This window comes from Elephas maximus, chromosome 3 (assembly GCF_024166365.1).
Source record: "Elephas maximus indicus isolate mEleMax1 chromosome 3, mEleMax1 primary haplotype, whole genome shotgun sequence".
Lineage (NCBI taxonomy): Eukaryota > Metazoa > Chordata > Mammalia > Proboscidea > Elephantidae > Elephas > Elephas maximus.
Window position 1 is genome coordinate 192,077,063 of NC_064821.1, and position 26,176 is coordinate 192,103,238.

The 26,176-nt window shown below is 41.8% G+C and overlaps 1 long non-coding RNA gene across 3 annotated transcripts; it reads left to right on the forward strand.

The window, feature by feature from the left end:
• Positions 1-5,427: 5,427 nt before the first annotated feature.
• On the forward strand, positions 5,428-24,494 carry LOC126073689 (uncharacterized). Of its 3 annotated transcripts, XR_007516829.1 has the most exons (5): positions 5,428-5,657; positions 7,674-7,798; positions 8,765-8,857; positions 21,429-22,157; positions 22,897-24,494. It is a non-coding gene; the product is annotated as an uncharacterized LOC126073689 (long non-coding RNA). The 3 variants fall into 3 exon arrangements; XR_007516828.1 differs by having other exon boundaries at positions 21,429-24,494; XR_007516830.1 differs by having other exon boundaries at positions 22,008-24,494.
• Positions 24,495-26,176: the final 1,682 nt, after the last annotated feature.

The following is a 26,176-nucleotide window of genomic DNA, read 5'->3' on the forward strand; positions in this document are numbered from 1 at the left end:
GGTGGCAAAAAGCCCCCAGCTGGGCCTGGCAGCAGAAGGCCCCTAGCAGGGCTTGGCAGCAGCAAGGCCCCAGCAGAGAACAGCAGCAGAGGGCAAGAGGAAACTATTCTGATTGAGAACTGCATCCGAAGTTGTTGTTCCTGTACTTTCAAGTTGATCCTAATCCTGAGTTGTACCCTATTATCCCAGTACTGTTGAGTCAATTCCAACTCTAGTGACCCTATCGTTTCCCTAATAAATGACTAAACTGTAAGTACAGTTCATGAGTTCTGTGAGACGTTGCAGCAAATTACCAGATCCGATGATGGGAGGGAGGGTCCTGAGGGGAGGGGTTTAGCTGACATTAGAGCTGATGGAGTGATGAAGCAGTTTGGAAGAATTGGACATTTGGGACATCTTTAATAGGAACAAGCTTTGTGCTGATCCTTATAAAAGAAATTATTTATTTAGTTGGTGTCAGAATGGTGGTGTTTGCTGCAACAGCCCAGACTTACTGGAATATATGGTTTTGGAAAAAGGAATAAACAGGAAAATGAGAAGCCTTTGGTTTCTGGATGAGATAAAAAACACTCATGGACTGAAACAGGTGTTACGTTGCACTCAGTTACCCAAGGCAAAAGCTTTTCATGGAAACTAGGAGTGGTGGATCTAACTCCTGAGGAATAGGCTAGTTGGGTGTGTATGGAAATATAAAGTGATGAGGAGAGAGACAGACATACAATTCCTTGGTTTCTGATATCCGTAATAGCTGCAACGGCAGGGAAAAAGAAGTAGGGGTGGATTGTAGCAGTGAACCAAGCCCAAATCTGGTCTGGTAGAAGATATGACCACTAGTCTCAGGGCCCATCCAGAAAGGAAAAATCATGTCAGAACAACAGGAAGTACCCCTACAACTGTTGATCACAAAGAAGGTAGTTCAGGAGGGGAAGTGGCAAAACCAAGAAACTCTTAAAACCAGGGATGTAAAGGAGTTGCTTTAATTTGTAGATCAGTATGGTCAACTTCCTGAGGAACTGTTACCAAAATGGGTTGTGAAAGTGACTAATTTAGGAGCAGTGCCTTAGTTTGGAACCCTGGCGGAGTGGTGGTTAAGAGCTACAGCTGCTAACCAAAAGGTCAGCAGTTCAAATGCACCAGGTGCTCCTCAGAAACCCTACTCTGCCCTATAGGGTCACTATGAGTCAGAATCAACTCAACAGCAATGGGTTTTTGGTTGGGTGTTTAGTTTTGAATGCTGCAGAATGGGAGGGTACGTTTAGGTTGATGCAAGACTCACGACTCGCTATAGAACAGCCGCAAATAATGATACAAGATTCAGTTACACAGCAGGTTAACCCAGAGGGGACAGGCAGCCTGGTGGACTGGATAAAATTTACAATGAGATTTGTTTACCCTGAGAAGGGAAACTACTTCTCTCCCTCTCTAAATACCCAACAGAACACTCCAGAGGAAGCAGCTGATGTGTTGCTTATACAAGCCATACTGGAGTGGCTTTATGGTGATCAGGATATTCATCCAACGGGCATGCCCCTTACACAGGTCATGGTAGATATGGTAATCAGGGTCACACCAGGTAACCGTGCTACTGTGAAACAAAGCAACAATCCAAGAAGCCTTGTTGGATCTGTTGGTACAGCTTCCTCACATGGATCTTACAGATGCAAGAAACATAAGGGTGACTGATAGGAGAATGGGAAGAAGCAAGGGGGAAAAGAACTTACCCCAGCAGAACGGTGATTTTTAGATGGTCACTAAGAAATGAGATGAATATAGCAGACATTGATGGAATTGAGACAAAAGTTCTAATGCAGCACTACAGGAGTTGGGTAGAAACTCCTGGTAGTCCCCCCATGTTAAAGAGGCCTAAACAAGCCCATTCTATTCACCCCAGTCAGGAGAAATTTAATGATTGGAGGTCCTACGTGGGAACATTTGAAACAAAGGCTCAGCTAGTTGATCAAAATAAGCATTGACAAGGGGCCAGGGTCTTCTGGCCCAGGCCCCAGCAGAAGACAGGAGGCCATATGCACATGTGTGGGTTAAATGACCCACGGGGAGGAAAGAGACCTTCATGGAGCTCCTGGGCACAGGAGCCCAGCATACTATAATTCCAAAATCTGTCAATAAAGTCTTGAAGGGGGCTACGTTTGAAACAGGCTGCTCAGCCATATCTTGAACAGTACCTGAGCCAATTTTTTTTTTCCTTCTTCTTTCTTCTTTCTCTCTTTTCCCTCCCCTAGCCCATCCTTGCCTCCAAGTAAGATCCTGACGTTAGCTCCCCAAATGGTTAAGTGTTAACCAACGTTTCCTCTAAGATTGTGGAAAACAAGTGATATTGATCTAAGCTTGTCAAATAAGAGGAAGGATGGTGCCAGCTACCCCCTGAGTTGATGGGATAATGGCAGGAAAAGATCAACATGTTTGAGATAGGACCACCAAAATCAAACAGAAGAGAGTGCACATTCCACAAGTCCCTAAAACTTATGGCCCCTTTTTCCTTAAAAACCCGAACTGATGGGTAGTCTGGTGAGACAGACAACTTTAGGAGGAGATCATTCCCCTCTGTCTCCATATACCGGTATATCTAATAAAGCTCTTGCTATACACACCTCACCCCTGTCTCAAGAATTGGCTGCTTGGGGCAAGCGGCTCTAACTAGCGAAATTGCGGTAACAATTTGGTGGCCCGTATGGGGACTCCAGCTGTTTGACATGCGGTGGCCCCGCGGCGGGCCCAGGCCTGATCAACAGTTCTTCTACCAAGCAGCCGCTGAGGACTCTGTTTGTCCCCGGAGGCTGTCCCCAGACCCAGGCTCCCCTGCAGCCCCACCTGTCCCCAACCGCGCCAAAGAGATGAGTGAAGGCAAGACCTAACCAGGGTCCTGAGATGAGTCCGCGACCCTCTCCCTATTGCGCTCAGGGCCAGGGCGGATAGGGAGGGCCAGTGTGGCTTTCGGAACTGGACCCGGAACCTTGGTTTCTAAGGTGAGTGGCGCCTTGCATGACCGTCACCGTGAGTAGGTTCGCAAGGAGGGGCTCTTGGTGACTCTAGAGCTGGGCAGGCGTATGAGTGTGTATCCGTCCTTGGTTTTTGTGTTTGAATCGTCTGTCTCTGGTTGGTGCACCCTGGTTTTGAGGAGTGGGTATAGACATCTCTAACGGTTTAGATTGGGAGATTGAAGCCCCTCGTCTGGCATTGGGGATGGGAGGGGTCTGAAGGATTGAAGTGGAGATTGAGACATTCCTAGTAATGTATTAGACCTCACTAAGATTATCCTCGTTCCCCCTTTCCTTTCTGGATGGTCGGGTCCAAGCGTTCTGTTTGTCTGTTCGTCTTATGGGTGAATCTTATGTGTGACTGGGGCTGTCTGGGAGGTTGAGGTTGCCAAGATCACCTCTGTAACCTGCCTGGCTGTCTGGGTGGTTGAGACTGCAAGATTATCTCTCTTGCCTCTGTCTGTGTCGCACGTGTAATTTATGTGTGATGCATAGAACGTGATTGGTGAAAAAATATATATATTCAAAGAAAAAAAGTGGTGCTGTATTCAGGGTGAATTAAAACATACTTATAGAGACTCCTGAAGATTTGTTGATCGGGCTAAAAAAAAAAAGGAGAGATGCATGGGGAGATCAGATTTCAGTCTAGACTGGGATTTGAATCACAATACAGAGAACACTCAGGGCGGAATGTTAAGATTTTAAAAAGAGGTTCTCTCCCAGAGCTCAGAAACTCTTGGCTGCAGTGCGTGAGAAAAATAAATTCCTATTAGACTAAAAGATAAAACTGGTGGTATCAACTACCCATAAAAATAAAAATCTAGGTTCTTGAGAATAGTTAGACGGAATGAAAAATCCAGAAAACGTACTAAGATATTCACCCCTAGGGTGCATCCTTAAACATTAGAAATTCTGAAATTCTTAAGATTAAAAAAAAAAAAGGCTTCAAAAACTGAAAGAAGTATAGGGTTAAAAATCTCTCGGCTAGTAGAACTGACCTGCCAAGTTTACTCTAACTGAGATAAAGAGAAATAATTGTTGTCTTTTGCCTTTCAAAATGCCTGGGTGCACTTAAATTATATAAATGAATTGGGATGACTCCCTCCAGCCCTTAGTCTCCCTAACTAAAAATTGATGGATTCCTTTACAAAATTGCTAAAGAACTTTAGTACTTAGTGGGTAAATAGCCTTTTGAAATGCGTAGGTCAATTTAAACATGATCTTGTCTTCTACCCAGAGTTAAAAGGCAGGTAGGATGGGGCAAGATCAGGCCTTCTCAGCTCCCAGTCCTAGTCTCCAGGGTGGTAAAACTCCAGAGAACCTTTTAAAAGATTCCTTTCAACTAGGTAAAAACTCTTTTAAGACAAAAGATAAAAAAAAAAAAAAATTGCTGTTTTACTATAGTTATCAGAAATCGGGTGGATCCCAATCATTAAAAAAAAAAAAAAAAACTGTAAACAAGTTCTCTATTGTAAGAGAACTTTAAGAAGCCAAAAAGAAAAATACATACTTGTATATTTAGGTCTGTTTAATGAGTGAGTTCATTTTTGCCAGTTAGGGGGATGTACACAAAAAACATTTAAGAGGTTTATTGAAAAAAAGAAATTTACTTAATAATGGTCAAAAGTTTTATCTGTTTGACTAAAGTTAATGGCTTAATTTATGAGATTTTTAAGAGCTTTAATGTTAAATAGCGTATAAAACAAAGAATTAGGTTTCTCACTGTTAAAATAACAAAATTTTCTTTGGTTACTGAGTTAAAGAGTTAATCTCTATTTTGTGTATTCTGCTTCAAAGACGAAAAGGTTCAGTCTGTCATTACAATAAGATTCCTGAGTCAGAAACCAAACCACATGGCTTAAAAAAAAAAACAACTGAAGTTTTTACTCTAAGATTTTTGGTTAAATAAAGTATTGTTTCTTAGTAATTTATGATAAACTCCTGACAAGTTGGGAAGCCACAAAATTTTATTAAAAAGAAGTGCTAAAAAAGTTTATTTAACAGGTTATAAATTTTTATAAATTACATAGAACATTGTTAAAATCATGAGAAGTGCCTGATTTTTTCTCTTTGTGTTAAAATTTATATGTTGGTATTTCCTCTTGTGTTTTTGCCTAATATTAGGCAACAAATGATTGCTAACTTGGTTAAAACTTTATTTTTTTGAATCTAGCAACATCACAGCCAATAGATTAAATGAAGAATTACTATTCAGGTATTTAGAGACCTGATAATCTTAGAATGTTCTTGGGATATCCCGACTATATGGCATTATGTCACAAGATTATTATGTGTTACATTGGAAGTTCTTTAAAAATATGGTTAATGTTATTATTGAAATTTTTTTATCTAAAGTTTTTTTTTTTTTAACTGATTTTATTTGGCCTTTACCTTATGCTTGTAATTAATTTCTGTTGGGTCTTTCATTATGTTTATAAATTAATCATGACCATATTAAGCTTTGTCATCTACAGATAAGTTTTTACTTTACTGATTTTCTGAAAACATTTGACCAGAATATCTCAACAAAAAAAGATGGACTGGACTTATGAAAAAGACTGTGAATAGACTCAATCAAGATTTCTAGAACCTCTATGTAGAAGCTAATAGTTTTAACAGACTGCAATCGATCCAGGATCACTTGCAACAGAAGTTAACTATGTAAGACTGAGTAAACGAAACAATATTATGGGTTTTACGTGAGAGTATTTCTGATGTTTTAAGGTCTTTATTTCTGGAAATAATACTTTTTTAAGGTCCTACTTTCTAGATATAAGAAACCGTTTTCCTCTTAAATTATCTAACTAATGGGTTTAGTTATTTTAAATCTTGAATTAGAAGTTCCTGTTGGTAAACTTAAGAAAGTTGTAAATATCATAACCAGAAAAGTGTCTGAAATTTGAGCTATGATTGATTCTACAGATTAGAATAGTATTAGACTTTCTATTAGTTCTCTCAAGGAATAGTTTGTGCCTTAATAGATAGATGTTGCTGTATTTATATTAATAATAGTCATACTTTTTACAGAATGTGGTTGCTACAGAGACATAGAAAACAGTTACTGATGCTGCTTACGCGTAAACAAATACCTCATGAGATTTGTTTCCTTGGTTCGAAGACCTTAGGGTCATGGTTTCATTGATTATTTCAGACAATTGGTCTAGTATGTTTCTATTCTACCTCCTGATTTGCTGTATGGTGCCTGGGATCTTAAAAACCAGATGATGCCCAATTACCATTTATTGAGCATTTTTGATCAGAGATTCTATAACAAAATTATGATCCGAAGGAAGGAACCATGAGACAGCGTATGTAATTCTGGAATCCAGATTTCTGGCTTTCATAGAGGTTGGTGCAACCTACATAGGCTATCGCCTTTGCGTGTCCTTTTGAACCTCAAGCCTTGAGAAAAAAAATGATTTCTGAAGCCACTTTGAGTCAAACAATTGTCCAGATAACCTAGCCAAGACCATTTTGGCTCTGAGCATTGTGCTTTTTTTTTTTTGGAAGAATTCAGCCTGTTTTGAGAAACTGACTCCCAAGATCAGTAAATAGAGTTATGTTTAGGGTAAATCAGTAATCAGCTTAATCAGTCTTCAAGACAATGCTGTATGAAATACCTGTTTAATGTTTGTAATCAAACTCTCACCTTCTTACTATACAAAGAATTGTGTATCTTAAAAAAGAACAACAGGCTCTCGGAAGAGATCGACCTCATGACTCAGACTCCATTCTGTCTTAGGTTTCACTTCTGCTTCTAAAAAAGTGACCCATGGCTGTTAATAGGTAAACCAAAGACGGACAGCTTGCCTTTGAGAAGAACACTTAGTATGTTTTAAACAAATTAAAAACCTCCAACAGAGGTCCATCCTGTATTATCTTGCTAATTATGTGTTCTTAATAGAAACTGCTTGTCACAAGTAAATTTTTTATACCTTCTGTTTTCTCTAGACAAACTTAGTGTGCTTTGTAAATATGTTTTTGTGTGGTGGATCCAACTATACTAATTTAAATAATTCCTTTCTAACTAATAGTGAATTTACGTGGGTAATCTCGTTTAGATTCCTGGTGAATGTGAGTGAGAACTTTAAAATTATCTTTAGATATTCATAGTGAATACTAGAAAGGTAATGTTAATTTGTTATCCTTTGTAAAACGAGAGTCAGAAGAAAGCCCATTGGTCCAACACTCAGGGTATGGTTAGTAACGTTAATTCCTACTTACGGTATATTCGAATTAGAGAAATCTTTATGAAATTTATTAATCACTATGGGACAAATGACAGACAAAGTTGCTAGTGGGATAGAAACACAACAATGATCTCTGACCTCATTAAGCCGAGGTGACATGAAATAACAAAATAGGCTTAGATTTTATTTATTGGTCCAAAAAAGTGTAATATGTACTGTAGCAAATACCTCTTGTTACATTTAGATAAATAACACAAGGGAAGAACAAAATATACAAATAGAGTTGGACAGCAAGTTACTTGGTTACACACGGCAACACCCTTACAAACACCAGATTTATTTACACTACTACAAGTAATATTCTTAGTCTACATCCTGATAGTATTAGGCATAATAAAACTTAAATTCTATTGTCTTACATACCTAAAGACAAAAGAAGACTTTGGGCTAAAATGTTGATGTACATTGAGTTTGCTCACTTTAATAGAACGGTTGATGAGAACATCGCTCTTAAGATCCTGGTGAAGAACCAGATGGTATCCGGTGGAAAACCAGCACCGTGACTTTAAAGAACCTGCCATGGTCGCCATCTAGGAACTTGACTAAGTCCAGGTATTGATCATCAAATGCGGTATCTCCAATCTCCAATAAAAAGAGGGAATGATTTAAGAAATAATATTAGAGTCATTACTTCCTGTCCTTGAGCATAGAGAATGTGACCCAGCTGGAGCTGGGCTTACAAGGACTCACAGGGACACATCAACTAGGCCCTGAGGTATAAAGACAATAAATAGGATAATCTCAGAAAATGTCTTTTAGAGAACGTTTCACATAAGCCAAAACACAAAAGACTTCCCACTCTTATCTTTTTCTATTAACATCTAATGAATAGAAATTTGTTAGACCAGTGAAGACCCTCCTGACTGTTGTGACTGAAACCTGTACTAATGATCCTTAAGAATGAAGATTCAAGATACAAGATCACAGTTTCTAGCCAGTTTGTGAAAAAGTAAAGCTTCCAGTAGTTTTGCTCATTTTATACCCTGAAAAAAAAAAAAAAAAAAAAATTTTTTTTTTTTTTTTTAATATTCTTAAAGACTTGAAAAGACACAACTCCAACAACACGCTTGTCTGTTTCCCACTTTTGCCTTTTTAAAAAATATGAACCAGTAAAAAGACTTAAGTGGCTATTCAAGAGAGAAAACAAAGACCGGTAAATAGGTATTATAAAAATAAGTAATATGGAAGTATTAAGAATTGTTTTTGCTCTAGCCCTTTTACTAATTTCTATTTTAACCTTTGCTAGTGTTGTTCCTCTCTCCAGACAAGATTATGTGTCTTGGTGTAGGCCTTAATGAGTTGGTGCCTTCTCCCCAGAAGGGTAGAGTAATTTCAAGTGATTCAAAAGTTCCAGCTCCAAATGATGGTTGCCCAGAAATTTCAACCCATCCCCCTATCAAGAAAGGAGACAACAGCCTAATACAGGGCCACTATAGATACAAGAGAGATACAGTGGTTTAATGCAGACAACACAAGAGTTCCACTTCTCTAACCCTTAGGCCTCTATGCCCCATCCAGCAGGAAGCAGACACGGCGCCCTGTTTCCCAAGATTGAGAAACCTACGACAAAAAGGGAGGATTGAAACAGGCTGCTCAGCCATATCTTGAACAGTACGTGAGCCAATTTTTTTTTCCTTCTTCTTTCTCTCCTTTCCCTCCCCTAGCCCATCCCTTCCTCAAAGTAAGATCCTGATGTTAGCTCCCCAAATGGTTAAGTGTTAACCAATGTTTCCTCTAAGATTGTGGAAAACAAGTGATATTGATCTAAGCCTGTCAAATAAGACGAAGGATGGCGCCAGCTACCCCCTGAGCTGATGGGATAATGGCAGGAAAAGATCAACATGTTTGAGATAGGACCACCAAAACCAAACAGAAGAAAGAGAGTGCACATTCCACAAGCCCCTAAAACTTATGGCCCCTTTTCCCTTAAAAACCCAACTGATGGGTAGTCTGGTGAGACAGACAACTTTAGGAGATCATTCCCCTCTGTTTCCATGTACCAGTATATCTAATTAAGCTCTTGCTACCCACCTCACCCCGTCTCAAGAATTGGCAATTTGCGGCAGGCGGCTCTAACTCACAAAACTGCGGTAACAAGTTTAGACTGGGGGGATATGGGGATGCAATCATTGATGGCACTAAGGTGAAAGTTTGGGTGAGAATTGGAAGGTTTAAACAGATTTTGTATGACGTAGTTGCATCTCCCTTACCTGAATGTATTATTGGTATAGATATTATATCTAATTGGCAGCACTCCCTCTACTTGATATTGTAAAATAGAAGGCATGTAAGTCTATCCTTAGGTCAGTATTGATTAGACATGCTAAATGGGAACAATTGGAATTCCTGAACCCAATCAAGTTGTTAATTTGAAGCAATATAGGACACCTGATGTACAAAAGGAGCTCACTTTGATTAAAGACATGCTAAAGGCTGGAGTGTTGGTGCCAACAAATTCTCTGTATAACACCCCTGAATGGCCTGTGAAAAATGCAGATGGCTCATGGAGGCTGACAATAGACTGACCCATACCTAAACCCATTGCCGTTGAGTTGATTCTGACTCACAGCGACCCTATAGGACAGAGTAGAACTGCCCCATAGAGTTTCCAAGAAGTGCCTGGTGAATTTGAACTGCCGACCATTTGGTTAGGAGCTGTAGCACTTAACCACTATGCCACCAGGGTTTCTGACCATAGACTATTGAGGCCTAAATAAAGTAGTGCCATCTGTGGCTTCAGCTGTTCCAGACATGGTATCAGTGGTGCAGAAAATACAGCAGACTTGAAGGAGACTGGTACTCAGTGACTGATCTTGCAAATGCCTTTTTCTTGATCCCAATCTCAGAAAAGAGCCAACAACTGGTTGCTTTCATGTGGGAAGGATCCCAATTTACTTTCACTACATTGCCACAGAGTTACTTGAATTCACCAGCTTACTGTTATAGTTTGGTTAGAAGAGACTTGGACTTGATGCAGATCTCAAGTGTAATGATACATTGTATTAGTGGTATTATGTTAATATCAAACACCAAAAAACAGGCTAGGACTTATTTGAATACAGTGGTGGCTCACATGACCAATACAGGCTGGTTAACAAATCCAACAAAAATCTAGGGTCCTGCCCAAAAAGTGAAATTCTTGGGAATAACTTGGGTAAGAGCCACCTGTGACATTCCACAGGTAACCAAGAATGAGTTGTTGTGACTACCTACTCCCAAAACTAAGCAGGTAAGGCCCAACATTTGGTTGGTCTATTTGGATTTTGGAGAATGCACATTCCACATCTGGGAGCATTGCTGACTCCCATCCATAAAACCACTCAGAAAAAAACTGCTTTCTAATGGGAGCTGAAGGAACAGCAGATTATGTCTGAATTACAGAAAGTGGTCTCATTCTCCCTGCCTTTAGGCCCTTATGATCCATATTCAGACATGGTTTTGGTAATATCTCTCACATGTGCTTATGCAGAATGGAGCTTATGGCAAAAACCTGAGAACGTTGCCTGTCTTAGTTATCTACTGCTGCTATAACAGAAGTACCACAAGTAGATGATTTTAACAAGGAAAAATTTATTCTCTTACAGTTTAGGAGAGTTAGAAGTCCAAATTCAGAGTGCCAGCTCTAAAAGAAGGCTTTTTCTCTGTCAGTTCTAGAGGGAGGTCCTTGTCGTCAATATTTCCTTGGTCTTCTCCACACAGGAATCCTGGGTCCAAAGGACATGCTCTGTTCCCAGTGCTGCTTTCTTGGTGGTATGAGGTCCTCCCAACTCTCTGCTTGCTTCCCTTTCCTTTTAATTCTTAAAAGATAAAAGGTGATGCAGGCCACACCCCATGGAGATTCCCTTTACATTGGATCAGGGATGTGACCTGAGCGAGCACATTACATCCCACCCTACTCCTCTTTAACAAAATCTAATCTTGCCTCATTAACCACAGGCAGAGATTAAGATTTACAACACATAGAAAAATTACATCAATCACAAAATGAAGGACAACCACATAATGCTGGGAATCATGGCTCTCTTACTCATCTAGTGCTGCTATAACAGAAATACCACAAGTGGATGGCTTTAATAAAAAGTTTATTTTCTCACAGTCCAGTAGGCTAGAAGTCTGAATTCAGAGTGCCGGCTCCAGGGGAAGATTTTCTCTCTCTGTCGGCTCTAGAGGAAGGTCCTTGTCAAAAGTCTTTCCTTAGTCTGGGAGCATCTCAGTGCAGGAACTTCAGGTCCAAAGGATGTGCTCTCATCCCAGCTCTGCTTTCTTGGTGGTAAGAGGTTCCCAAGCCTCTGCCCACTTCTCTCTCAAGAGCTTAGTTTAAGATACTGCCTAATCTTGTAGATCTCATCAGTATAACGGCTCCTAATCCATCTTATTACATTATAGTGATAGGATTTACAACACATAGGGAAATCACATTAGGTGATAAAATGGTAGACAATCATATAAGGGAAACATGACCTAGCCAAGTTGACAGATATTTTGGGGGGGGCACAATTCAATCCATGACGATTGCCTAACCAATTTGACACATATTTTTGGGGAACACAAATCAATCCATGACACTCTATGCTTTGCCCCCCCAAAATTCTTGTCCTTGCCACGTGTAAAGGAGACTCATCCCATCATATCATAGCAAAAGTCTTAAATCAACTCCAAGCCCATAATCCAAAAATTCTTCCTCATCTGTAAACTCCAGAATACAAGTTATCTGCTTCCCAAGTGCAATGGTGCCAGGTAGACATTTCCATTACAAATAGGAGAAATTGGAATTGCATAACAGGGACCAAGCACATTAGCAATTATATTAGCCCTTAAGCCTTGAAAATAATCCTCTGTTCTCTAAGACCATTTATGTAATGACCCTGCCCTCCAGACTCTAGGTATTGGTCATACTCTCCAGATTCTGAGTGGAGGCCCCTCGGCCATGGGCTTCAGCTCCGCCTCCCAGGCCCACTGGGACAGCAACTCTGCTCCCTTGGCTTTAGGTGCACCATTCTCCTAGTCCATCTCCGTGGCAACTTGTCTTAGGCTAGGTTTTCTAGAGAAGCAAAATCAGTAAAGGGTATAAATATATATGTAGGGAGAGATTTATATCAAGGAAATGGCTCATGCGGTTGTAGAGGCTGTAACGTCCCAAGTCTGTGGATCAGGATAGAGGTTTCTCCTGATTCACATAGCCACAGGGGCTGGAGAACCCAAGATTGGCAGGTCAGAGAGCGTGGCTGTTGCTCACAGGCTGTGAAGATTGATGAATCCCAAGATCAGCGGGCAAGGTACAGGTAAGCTGCTAGCTCAAGTCTCAAGAACCGGCGGCCAGACAAACACAAGCCAGCTGCAGGATCCAGAATGTGCAAAAGCCCCCAAGCCCTGCCAGAGCATCCAACCACACTCTATGCAGGCCACAAGCCCAAGTAACTCCCCTTCAACCAATTGGCTACTCACAGAAGATCCTATCATGGGGGTGATCACATGGCAACTCTCAACAAGGAAGTGACCACAATATCACACGACTACCAAAACACTAAGAATCATGGCCCAGCCAAGCTGACACATGCTCTTAACCATCACAGTCTGCCCTTGTCAACTTGACACCTGTATACATCTCCTTAAACGATACATAACCTCTGAATAAAGACAATTATAAAGACATACTTGCACCTAACATGATACAACGAACACACACACAACCGAAAAAGCACTAGCCCTGTTTACATCTTACATTTTGTAAGTGAAGAAAACAAAAATATTTGATGTACATGTACAAAGCAGAAATACTCATAACAATTACAGTCCTCATTTCTGCAACTGATCACATGGCCGTGATGGTATTTAGAACTACCTTCTTCCACCACCCATTCCATATTCCATTTGCCCTCAGCAAGCACCTCAGCTGGTCATGGTTCTTTGCCTGGTGGGGTGACCCAAACCTTCATTCCTGAAGGATCTGGGCCATTAGTAGTCATGTCAGAATTGGTTTGCTGTAATTTTCCATTGACTTTAATCACAGGGCGTGGTAATACTAAGAGACGCTGTAAGGGATCTCCTGCATTCCAGATATACTCTTCTTTACCTCCATTAATATCAATCTGATTTCCTCTTGGCAATCAGGATCAATCACACCAGCCAGTGTGATTAACTCCCTTCTTTGCCTGTTGATCCAGAGGAATAAGGAGCCCAAAGTGGCCAGGTGGCATTCTTAGCTTCCAATTCAATGGAATCAGTGTTGTGTCTCCAGGTGGGAGTATTCCTCCCTTTGGAAACAAGACCTTTAGACTTGCAGAGCTGAAGGTCATGGGGACGGGAAGCAAAAATCTTGTGAGTGGGTCACTAGGTTAATAGTGAGTGGTGCCTCTCCTATTTCCACCCTTTGATTCCTGGACCCATGAATCCTTGTGATGGGAGCAGCAACACATATCAAATGTTGATTTAGAGCATATACAGCCTCCTGGAGAACATTGCCCCAACCCTGCAAGGTATTGCCACCTAGCTGGTACCATAATTGTGTCTTTAGAAGGCCATGCCATCATTCTGTCAAACCAGCTTCTTCAGGATGATAGGGAATATGGTAAGACCAATGAATTCCATGAGTATGGGCCCACTGCTGCACTTCATTTGCTGTGAAGTGAGTGCCTTGATCCAAGGCAATGCTGTATGGAATACCATGAGGGTGGATAAGGCATTCTGTAAGTCCACAGTTGGTAGTTTTGACAGAAAAATTGTGTGCAGGGAAGGCAAATCCATACCCAGTGTGTCTATTCCAGTAAGAACAAAATGCCCTTTCCATGATGGAAGGGGGCCAACGTAATCGACTTGTCACTAGGTTGCTGGCTGACTTCAAGGGATGGTGCCATATTGGGGACTCAGTGTTGGTCTCTGCTGCTGGCAGATTGGGCACTCAGCAGTGGCTATAGCCAAGTTGGCTTTGGTGATTGGAAGTCTATGTTGCTGGGCCCATGCATAACCTCCATCTCTGCCAGCATGGCCACTTCGTTCATGAGCCCATTCAGCAATGACAGGAATAGCTGGGGAAAGAGAATGAGTGGTTTCCGCAGAATGCATCATCCTATCCACTTGTTAAAATCCTCCTCTGCTGAGGCCACCCTTTGGTAAGTATCCACATGAAACACAAATATCTTCACTTCTTTGACTCATTCAGATAGGTCTATCCACATACCTCTTCCCCATAAATCCTTGTCCCCAATTTTCCAGTCATGTTCCTTCCAAGTCCCTGACCATCCAGCCAAACCATTGGCCACAGTCCATGAACCAGTATACAATTGCACATCTGGCCACTTCTTCTTCCAAGCAAAATGAACAACCAGGTGCACTGCTCAAAGTTCTGCCCATTGGGAGAACTTTTCCCTTCATCACTGTCTTTCAGGGAGGTCCCAGAAAGGTGCTGTGGTATTGCCGCTGTCCACTTTCGAGTGGTGTCTGCATATCTTGCAGAACCATCTGTAAACCAGACATGAGTTTTCTTCAGTCAACTGATTATGAGGAACTCCCCATGAAGCCATAGGTGCAGACTGGGAGATGGAAGGTAATGTGGCAGGAGTGGAGACAATAGGCATTTGGGCCTTGTCTTAGTCATCTAGTGCTGCTATGACAGGAATACCACAAGTGGGTGGCTTTAACAAAGAGAAATTTATTCTCTCACTGTCCAGTAGGCTACAAGTCCAAATTCATGGCATCAGCTCCAGGCTTTCTCTCTCTGTAGGCTCTGGAGGAAGGTCCTTGTCATCTATCTTCCCTTGGTCTGGGAGCATCTCAGTCCAAGAACCTCAGGTCCAAAAGACGCGCCCTGGTCCCGGTGCTGCTTTCTTGGTGGCATGAGGTCCCCAACTCTCTGCTTGCTTCCCTTTCCTTTTATTTCTTGTAAGTTAAAAGGTAGTACAGGCCACACCAAAGGGAAACTCCGTTTACATTGGATCAGGGATGTGACCTGGCTAAGGGTGGTGTTACAATCCCACCCTAATCCTCTTTAACATAAAATCACAATCACAAAATGGAGGACAACCACACAATACAAGGAATCGTGGCTCAGCTAAATTGATACACACGTTTTTGGAGGGACATAATTCCGTCCATGACAGGCCACTTCCTCATGCAACTTATCTGTGCCTTCAGGTCCTGCTTGGGCCTGATTTCATATATACCACTTCCAGTTAATGACGGAGAACTGCTGTGCACGTCCAACTTTATGACTGTGGGTCAGACAACACCTAGTTCATGATGGGCAGCTCAGGCCAAATGGTGATTTGGTGTCCCATGGTTAAGCATTCAGTCTCTACTAAGGCCCAGTAACAAGCCAAAAGATGTTTCTCAAAAGTAGAGTAGTTATCTGCAGAGGATGGCAGGGCTTTGCTCCAAAATTCTAAGGGCCTGCACTGTGACTCACCAATATTGGCCTGCCAAATACTCCAAACAGCATGTCTATCTGCCACAGACACTTCAAACACCGTTGGATCAGCTGGGTCATATAGCTCAAGGGGCAGATTGTCTTGCACAGCGGCCTGAACCTGTTACAGAGCCTTCTCTTGTTCTGGGCCCCATTAAAAACTAGCAGCTTTTCAAGTCACTTGATAAAAACACACTCAAATGAGGAATATGCTGCCTCCAAAATCCAAAGGGACTCACTAGGCGTTGTTCCTCCTTTTTAGTTGTGGGAGAAGCCAGATGCAATAACTTTTCCTTCACTTTAGAAGGAATATCTTGACAGGCCCACACCACTGGACCCCTAGAAATTTCACTGAGGTGAAATATGCCTGAATTTTTGTGGGATTAATTTCTCACCCTCTAGCATGTAAATGTTTTACCAATAAGTCCAGAGTCATTGACACTTCTTCCTTACTAGGCCCAGTCAGCATAATGTCATCAATGTAATGGACCAGTGTGATGTCTTGTGGAAGGGAAAGGCTATCAAGTTCCCTGGAAACTAAATTATAACATAGGGCTGGAGAGTTGATGTAGCCCTGAGGTGGGCAACTGAAGGTGTATTGCTGGCCTTGCTAGCTGAAGGCAAACTGTGTCTGATGATCCTTCAAAACAGGTATGGAGAAAAAGCCATTAGCCAGATCAATAGCTGCATACCAGGTACCAGGAGATGTATTAATTTACTCAAGCAACAAGATTACTTCTGGAAAAGCAACTGCAATTTGAGTCACCACCTGGTTAAGTTTTTGATAATCCACTGTCATTCTCCAAGACCCATCTGTTTTTTGTACAGGCCAAATAGGCAAGTTGAATGGGGATGTGGTGGGAATCATCACCTCTGCATCCTTTAAGTCCTTGATGGTGGCAGTAATCTCTGCAATCCCTACAGGAATGTGGCATTGCTTTTGGTTTACTATTTTGCTAGGTAGGGACAGTTCTAATGGCTTCCACTTGACTTTTCCTACCATAACAGCCCTTACTCCATTAGTTGGAGATCCAGTGTGGGGGTTCTGCCAGTTGCTGAGTGTATCTATTCCAATTATGCATTCTGGAACTGGAGAAATCACTACAGGATGGGCTCAGGAACCCATTGGACCTATGTGAGACTGACATGAGCTAAGACTCCATTAATAACCTGACCTCCATATGCCCCCACTCTGACTGGTGGGCCACAGTGACATTTTGGGTCTCCTGGGATTAGTGTCAGTTCAGAGCCAGTATCCAGTAATCCCTGAAAAGTCTGATTATTTCCTTATCTCCAATGAACAGTCAAAGGCTGTAGATATTTCTAGGGAAGGCAGTTTAAGTTCTTGGCTGTGTGTTGCAGTCCTTCCTTGAGCGACTTAGCCTCCCCTTCAACCAAGGTGTTGTGTGTTTGCAAACTCATTCAAGTCTGGGAATTGACTAAGGGGCAGTGACTCTCTATTCTGGTGATTCAAGTTAGGCTGCTGTTCACTTGACCTAGAATTCATCCGCCTGTACAGATCAAGTAAATATTAGTAGATTCCCTATCTATTTCACTCCTAGGGACACCATGACTAAGTAGCCAATGCCATAAGTCTGTACGAGTCAGACTATTCTGATCACTGCTTTGACTCTGCTGTCCATTACAGTAACCACGCCCACCTTGTCTTTGTCGATTGAGAGCTGCCACTTGGCCCCTACCACCATGGGCTCCAATCAGCATCATTGTAGTTAGGTGTCTTAATTCAGTTAGGACAGGTCCCACTGTCAAATCTGACTTACTTGAAATAGCAATCACGGAAGCCTTCAAAGATGCTGAGGTGCCCTTCACAAATTTATTCCTCACAGTTGTGTAAAAGGCATATCCTCTGGGCACTCCATGTCTGGGTCTGTGGGTCTAACCTGATAAATTCACTCCAGCATGCCAATTTCCCTAAGCTTTTGGATACCTTCTTTTACAGTATACCAAGGCAGACCTGGTACTTCAACTTTATTTGGTGGAGGCCACCACAAATCCGTACTTCAGCAACTCAACCAAATAAACGATCAGATCCTTTCCTAACCTCTCAAACTGAAACAGTAAATGAAGAGTCTGTGCTTAGTGAGCCCATATCAATAAACTCAGGCTGATTCACCTTTATGTTCCTTGCACCATTATCCCACACCCTTAATAGCCATTCCCACACATATTCCCCAGGTTTCTGTTTGTACATATCAGAAAATTCAAGCAGTTCTTTTGGAGTGTAGCATACCTCCTCCTGGGTTATGCTTTGTACTTCACCTTTGGGGCTCGCTGGGACTTAAGTTTAGCTAGAGGTCTAGAAACCAAAATCAGAGGGGAAATGTTTTGAGAACATTCAGCATTTTCTTGTAAAGCATCTGCCTCAGGCGATGCCCCAGGCAATGACTCAGACAAAGGTGCTTTAAGTAAAGCTGGGTTAATTCCAATAGATGGGAGAGGAGGGGCTAATGGTTCTGTTGGCAGGAGTGATTCAATGGAATTTAGGGTCAGACTCTCCAAATTCCAGATTATCTGCCCATATGTCCCCATTCCAGGTTTCAGGATCCCATTTCTTCCCAATTAATGCCCTCACCTTAACTTCAGATGCCTCTTGAGGTTGGCGGATGAGTTGGCGTTGTAATTCAGCCACTCTTACAATAAGACTCTGGGTTTGGTTTTTGGAAATATCTGCTCTGTTGCTGCAAGAAGTAAGGCTTTCTTTCAAGGCATAAGTGGAAAATTTGAGGTCATTTATGTGGCCCTTGAGCTTTGACTCTGAAGCCCGGAGCTCATCTCTTTCTTTCACCAGTTTGTCTAGCTAAAGTAGGACCAACTAATCAGCTTCCTTATGCTTCTCATTATGACAAAATTGTAGAAAGGTATTGCCTTAGTCATCTGGTGTTTCTATAACAGAAATACCACAAGTGGATGGCTTTAACAAAGAGAAGTTTATTTTCTCACAGTCCAGTAGGCTAGAAGTCCAAAATCAGGGAGCCAGTTCAGGGGAAGGCTTTCTCTCTCTCTCAGCTCTGGAGGAAGGTCCTTGTCATCAGTCTTCCCTTGGTCTGGGAGCATCTCAGTGCAGGAACTCCAGGTCCAAAGGACTCCCTCTGCCCCTGGCACTGCTTTCTTGGCGGTATGAGGTCCCCGTGTCTCTCTGCTAACTTCTCTCTTTTATATCTCAAAAGAAATTGGCTTAAGACACTAATCCTTTAGCTCTCATCAATATAACTGCCACTAATCCATCTCATTACATCATAGTGATAGGATTTACAACACATAGGGAAATCACATCAAATGACGAAATGGTAGACAATTATACAATACTGGGAATCATGACCCAGCCAAATTGACAGACATTTTGGGGGGATACAGTTCAATCCATGACCTTCCACCCTCTGGCCCCCCAAAATTCATGTCCTTACCACATATAAAACATATTCACCCCAAAATATCACAGCAAAAGCCTTAAACTCCAAGTTCAAAATCCAAAAATTCTTCTTTACCTGTGAAATCTAGAATACAAGTTATCTGCTTCCAATGGTACAATGGCAGAACAGGCACAAGCTATACATTTCCATTACAAATGGGAGAAACTGGAGGGAAAGAAGGCATAACAGGCACTAACCAAGTCAGCAGAACACACTATACTAGCCCTCAAGGCTTTGAAAAATAATCCTCTGTTCTCTGACACTATTTACACAATGGCTCTGCCCTCCAGACTCTAGGTATTGGCCACACTCTCCAGATTCTGAATGGAGGCCCCTTGGCCCTGGGCTTAAACTCTGCCTTCCAGGCCCACTGGGATGGCAACTCTGTTCCCTTGGCTTTAGGCGCCATTCTCCTAGTCCACGTGGGTGGTGATTCCACACTTAGAAACCCTGGAGGCCATGGCTCCACCCTTTGAAAACCCAAAGGTCCTGGCCATAACTTTTAAGACTGAGGCAGCTTGGCTTCTTGTGTTCCTTGTCTCTTTAGCTTCTCCTTCCGTTGGTCTCTTGGCCCTCAGGCCTCACACCTGCATCTGCCCTGCTGGGGCAAGGGTTTCAAAGATCTACAGCTCCACTGATAAGTGCCTGAAGGCACCCTATTCTGCCAGTAAACTTTGTCCAGAAGGCACTCAGCTCTCTTGCCCTGTGGGTTTCCAAGTATAGCTCTACTGATCAGTGCCTGGAGGCACCCCACTCTACCAGGAAGCCTCCTGCACAAACGCACTCAGCTCTTGCTCTGTGGTTTGGCTCCAGTGCTGTGTCATGCTGGTATCCTGGTTCCACTGCTGCCAGTCCTCTGCTGCTGCTGGTTCTCTGCTGCTGTTTCTTATCATCTGTGACTTCTCCAGTGTTAACATCTCTCCTCGCTTCCTTCTGAGTCTTCTATCCATTCACAGTTTCAAAACTGCTTCCACAGTTTAGGTATCTGTTAGAGCAGCACCCCACTCTCAGTACCAAATTCTGTCTTAGTCATCTAGTGCTGCTATAACAGAAATGCCACAAGTGAATGGCTTTAACAAAGAGAAGTTTATTTTCTCACAATCCAGTAGGCTAGAAGTCCAAAATCAGGGTGCTGGCTCCAGGGGAAGGCTTTCTTTCTTTGTTGGCTCTGGAGGAAGGTCCTTGTCATCAGTCTTCCCTTGTGCTGTGCTCTTGGCACTACTTTCTTGGTAGTATGAAGTCCCCATGTCTCTCTGCTCACTTTTCTCTTTTATATCTCAAAAGAGATTGGCTTAAGGCACTATCTAATCCTGTAGATCTCATCAAAATAACTGCCAATAATCCATTTCATTACATCATAGTGATAGATTTACAACTCATAGGGAAATCACATCAGGTGACAAAATGATAGGTAATCATACAGTACTGGGAATCATGACCTAGCTGTCAACAGGTATTTTGGGGTGACACAATTCAATCCATGACAGGTGTCCTCCATGCAGTCACCCAGAGTCTTGTCTTTCACCAATACCTGATCTATTTGTGGTGATATTTTGTATATTTGAATTGCCACCTCACACCATAGATTACCAGTGCCCTCTTTACTCCTAGAAGCTGTGTCATCGATATCTTTAAGACTAACCAGACTTGAGAACCAATTTAGAAAATTCATCCTTATGATTTTGTTTCTCTAGAACCACTCTCAGTACCAAATGTCTTAGGCTGGGTTCTCTAAAGAAGCAAAACCAGTAAAGTGTATAAATAAATATATAGAGAGAGCTTTATATCAAGGAAATGACTCAGGCAGTTGTAGAGGCTGGAACAACCCAAGCCCCTGAGTCAGAATAGAGGCTTCTCCTGATTGACGTAGCTGCAAGGGCTGGCAAACCCAAGATCGGCAGGTCAGAGAGCATGGCTGTTGCTCACAGGCTGTGAAGATTGACAAATCCCAAGATTGGCAGACAAGATCACAGGTAAGCTGCTAGCTCAAGTCCCAAGAACCAGAGGTCAGATGAACAGTAACCAGCTGCAGGATCCAGGACAAGCAAAAGCCCTGAGCCCTGCCAGAACATCCATCCACACTCTATGCAGGCCACATGCCCAAGGAAACTTCCTTTCAACCGACTGGCTATTCACAGCAGATTCCATCGTGGGGGTGATTACATATCAAATCTCAACAAGGGAGCGACCACAACATCACACACCTGCCAAAACACTAAGAATCATGGCTCAGCCAAGTTGACACACAATTTTAACCATCACATGACTCCACCCTTAGGAACTTCGGGGGTGGTGGCCATACCGTTTGAGACTGAGGCAGCTCAGTTTCCTATGTTCCTTGTCTCCTCAGCCTCGGCTTCCTGATCCCTTGGCCTCTCAGCTCCCAGGCTTCATCACCCACATATGCCCTGCTTGGGCAAGTATTTCAAAGCTCTGTAGCTCCACTGGTAAGTGCCCGGAGGCACCCCACCCCACCAGTAAACTTTGGCTAGAAGGCACTCGGCTTTCTTGCTCCATGGGTTAGCAGCTTATCTCCACTGATAAGTGCCTAGAGGCACCCCACTCCACCAGGAATTCTCCTGCCAAAGGCACTCAGCTCTCTTGCTCTGGGGGTCAGCTCTAACACCATCTTGTGTTGGTCTCCTGGTTCTGTGGCTGCCAGTTCTCTGCTGCTGTTTCTTGCTTTCTACGCTGTCTCCAGTTGAACAGCCTTCCTTGCTTCCTTCTGAACCCTCACCAGAATTGTCTCTGATGTTCACAAATCCACGAACAGTCTCTTCGAGGTAACTGTTTCCACATTTTAGGTATCCGTTAGGGCAGCACCCCATCCCTGGTACCAAATTCTGTCTTGGTTATCTAGTGCTGCTATAACAGAAATATCAAAAGTAGATGGCTTTAACAAAGAGAAATTTATTGTCTCACAATTTAGGAGGCTTGAAGTTGAAATTCAGGCTGCCAGCTCCAGGAGAAGGCTTTCTGTCTGTTGGCTCTGGAGGAAGGTCCTTGTCATCAATCTTCCCCTGGACTAGGAGCTTCTCCATGCAAGAACCCTGGGTCCAAAGGATATGCTCTGATCCTGGTACTGCTTTCTTGGTGGTATGAGGTCCCCCAACACTCTGCTTGCTTTTGTCTCTTGTACGATAAAAGGGGATGCAGGCCGTACTCCAGGGAAACTCCATTTACATTGAATCAGGGATGTGACCTCAGTGAGGGTGTTACATCCCACCCTAATCCTCTTCAACATAATGTAAACTTGCCTCCTTAACCACAGGCAGAGATTAGGATTTACAACACACCAGAAAATTACATCAATTACAAAATGGGTGACGACCACACAATACTGGGAATCATGTCTTAGCCAAGTTGACACATATTTTGGGGGGACACAATTCAATCCATGACACTGCCCTACGGCAACTGTTGGGATTCTGGACTAGAAAATTTACACATGCTGCAGCATGATATACACCATTTGAAAGGCAATTACTTGCCCACTATTGGGTTTTGATTGAGGCTACCTCAAAGACAGAAGGACATAAAATCATCAAGAGACTGTAAATACCTATAATGTCTTGGGTGATCTTGGAGAAACACTCTAGTAAGGAAGACGGTGTCCCTAATAGTTCTATAATAAAATAGAAATTGTTCATAAAAGAACAAGCTACTGGGGGAATGCAGGGAGGCACTCACCATATCCATAAGCAGGTAGCTTCTTTCCCAAAGGTCCTAGTCTGGATCCACCTGAGAAGCTGCCAGAGCCCATTGCCACATGGACAGTGCGATAAGAATGACTTTCTGCTAACCAGAAGACTGCTTAGTTCACAGATGTCAGTTCCAGGGTACATGGAAACATGATGTGGAAAGCTGCTGCATTAAGACTAGCAGATGGAAAGATCCTTCTTGAAGAAGGTAAGAACAGATTAGCTCAATGGGCTGAGCTGCATGCTGTCTTCCTGTCTGTGTTGGAAGAATTGAGCAATGATGACAGCCCAAATGTTTTGGTTTTTACTGATTCATGGGCAGTGGCCAACAGCCTGGCTATATGGTCAGGCAAATGGGAGATGCAGAATTAGACTGATAAGAGGACACCCATGTGGGGCATGGACCTATGGAAAGGACTCTGGGAATTTAGAGTGTGCATTAGTGTTACCGGGTGGAAACCCCAGGTTCTTGCTCTACATGACTAGTATTGGCCAATAAAGTGGGAGATCAACGTGGGAGAACAGAAAAGACACCTTTATTTCACTGTACAAGGAAAAGGAATCAGTTGGAGAGCGGTCAGGCAAGTTGCTTTTAATGCGGTTTACAAGTAGGGAGTTCATACGAGTTATGTCAACAACATAATGAATCAAACTACAGAGGTTCAATAGGGTTTACCAATAACCTCCAAGTAAAAGCAGAATTCGCTTGCAAAGCTAGTGGGGAGGAAGCCCAGCAAAGGAAACAAGATTTTTAATACACTACTGTGGGGGCTCTGTCTCACTCCTTCCATTTCTTTTCAGACATTGGTCATTCAGGGCCAGTGTCCATTTTACACTATAGTCTGGCTTGGAATTGTTAGGCATATTTTCGGAAAGGGACAAATATTGGACCTAGACCTTTCATTGTGGCTACTGACCTCTACTTCTTGTTGGTTTATAACTGACTCTTTATTAAATATCGAAAGAAAAAGAGTGGCTTTTATGCGTTGTTTATGTAAATGTTTCCCTAAAAGCTTTTTTTCTGTTTTTTTTAGATTGTTGTAGCTGTTGTCTTTATACTGCAGGGCCCAGTGGATGTATCTTTATGAGTCTTTGTGAGTCCCAGCTCCAGCTGGGCACCTTCTTTATGCTCAAGGACAGGGAAAAATGGCTCTAATATTATCTCCTAAATCATTCTTTTCTTTTGATTGGAGATTGGCGATAACACATCGATGATTAATACCTGCACTTAGTCGAGCCCCTAGATGTCAGCCATTGCAGGCTCTTTAAACTCACAGTGCTGGTTTTTCACTGGATACCCTCTGGTTCTTCACCGGGATCTTAAGTAAGAGCAACATTTCCATCAGTCGCCTTGCCAAAGTGAGCAGACTCAATAAACATCAACATTTCTTTTGCCTTTTAGGTATGTAAGACAATAGAAGATAAATTTGATTACACCTAATACTATCAGGATGCAGACTAAGAATATTACTACCCATTGCAGTAGTGATCTAGCCCATGTACTAATTACTGATGGTAACCAACCAAATAAATCTGGTGTTTGTAAGGATGTTGCAGTGTGTAACCAAGTAGCTTCCTGTCTAATTCTATGTATATCTTGTTCTACTTCTCCTGTGTTATTTATCCAAATGCGACAAGAGGTATCCCCTACAGCAGAAACTACACTTTCTTGGGCTAATAAAAAAATCTAAGGTGATTTTGTTATCTCATGTGACCTTGGCTAATGAGGTTAGAGATTACTGTTGTATTTTTATCTGATTAGCAACCCGTCTGTTATTTGTGCCATAATGATTGATAAATTTCTTAAAGATTTTTTTTCCAGTTTAACTATAGCATAATAGGAATTAAAACTACCAATGCCACCCTGAGTATTGGACCAACGGGTTTCTCTTTACTCTCGTTTATAATGTGTAACAATTTAACATTACCTTTTCAATATTCACCAGCATCATTACTATGAATATCTAAAGGTAACCTTAAAATTTATCAAAATGTGTTGCCCATGCATTCACCAGGAATCTAAACAAGAGATTGCCCACATAAACTGTCAGTTGGAAAGGGATCATTTAAACTAGTGTAGTTGAATCCACCATACGAAAACATATAACCATAAGGAGCACAAAAAGTTTGTCTACAGGAAATAGAAGATACAGAAAAATTCACATGTAACAAGCAGATTTTCATTAGAGAATACACGATTAATAAGACAATACAGGATGGACCTCTCCTGTTGGAAGTCTTCAGTTAATCTGTTTAAAACATACTAAGTGTTCTTCCATAGGGCAAGCTGCCCCTCCTTGGTTGACCTATTAACAGTCATGGGTTGCTTTCTCAGAAGCAGAAGTGTCACAAAACTGTTCTTATAAGAAAAGAACTTCTGATTTAAGAGTTACAATATCTAAACTCATTCATTAAATAATTTAGGAGAAAGGAAAATAGTTTCTTATATCCAGAAAGTAGCACCTTAAAACGTCAACTATATTCTCATATAAAATCCATACTAGCCCTTTAAAGGGTCAGTGAAAAAAGAGGAAGACCCTCCAGGAAATAGATTGACACAGTGACTGCAACAAAGGGCTCAAGCATATCAACCATTGTGAGCATGGCGCAGGACCGGGCAGTGTTTTGTTCTGTGGTACATAACATAAGGTCGCTATGAGTCGGAACCAACTCAAAGGCATCTAACGACAGCAACAATTCCGTTACTCACTCAGTCTTATGTAGTTAATTTCTTTTCCACTTGATTCCAGATCAGCCACAGCCTGTGAACTTATCAGCTTCTGCATAAGAGTTCTAGAAATCTTGATTCAATCTAGTCACAGTCTTTTTCATAAGTCCAATATAGTCCATCTTTTTGTCGAGATATTTTGGTCAAACATTTTCAGCAAATCAGCAAAGTAAAAACTTATCTGCAAATGACAAAACTTAATATGGCCATGATTAATTTATGAACATAATATTCCTAATTATAAAAAAATTCAGAACCAAATAAAGTCAGTTTAAAAAAAAACCGTAGACAAAAATATGTTTAAATTCAATGATTAGCCTTATTTTTAAAAAGCTTCAGATATAATATGCTATATAATAATTTTGAGACATAGTACCATATAGTTAGGATATGCCAAGATTATCAAGTCTCTAAATACCTGAAGTAATAAAAAGACTTCAGAGGTAAAAGATGTGAATGCCCAGTCAAACTGTTGGCTTTGATGCTAGATTAAAAAAAATAAAGTTTTGGACAGCTTAGCAATAAAGAAATAATAATAAAATTATGGTATAATAATACATATTTGCTGTCTAATATTAGAAAAACAAAAGAGGAAATACTAACGTGTGATTTTTGACCCAAAGAGAATCAGGCATTTCTCTTGATTTTGACTACACTTTCCATGTAATT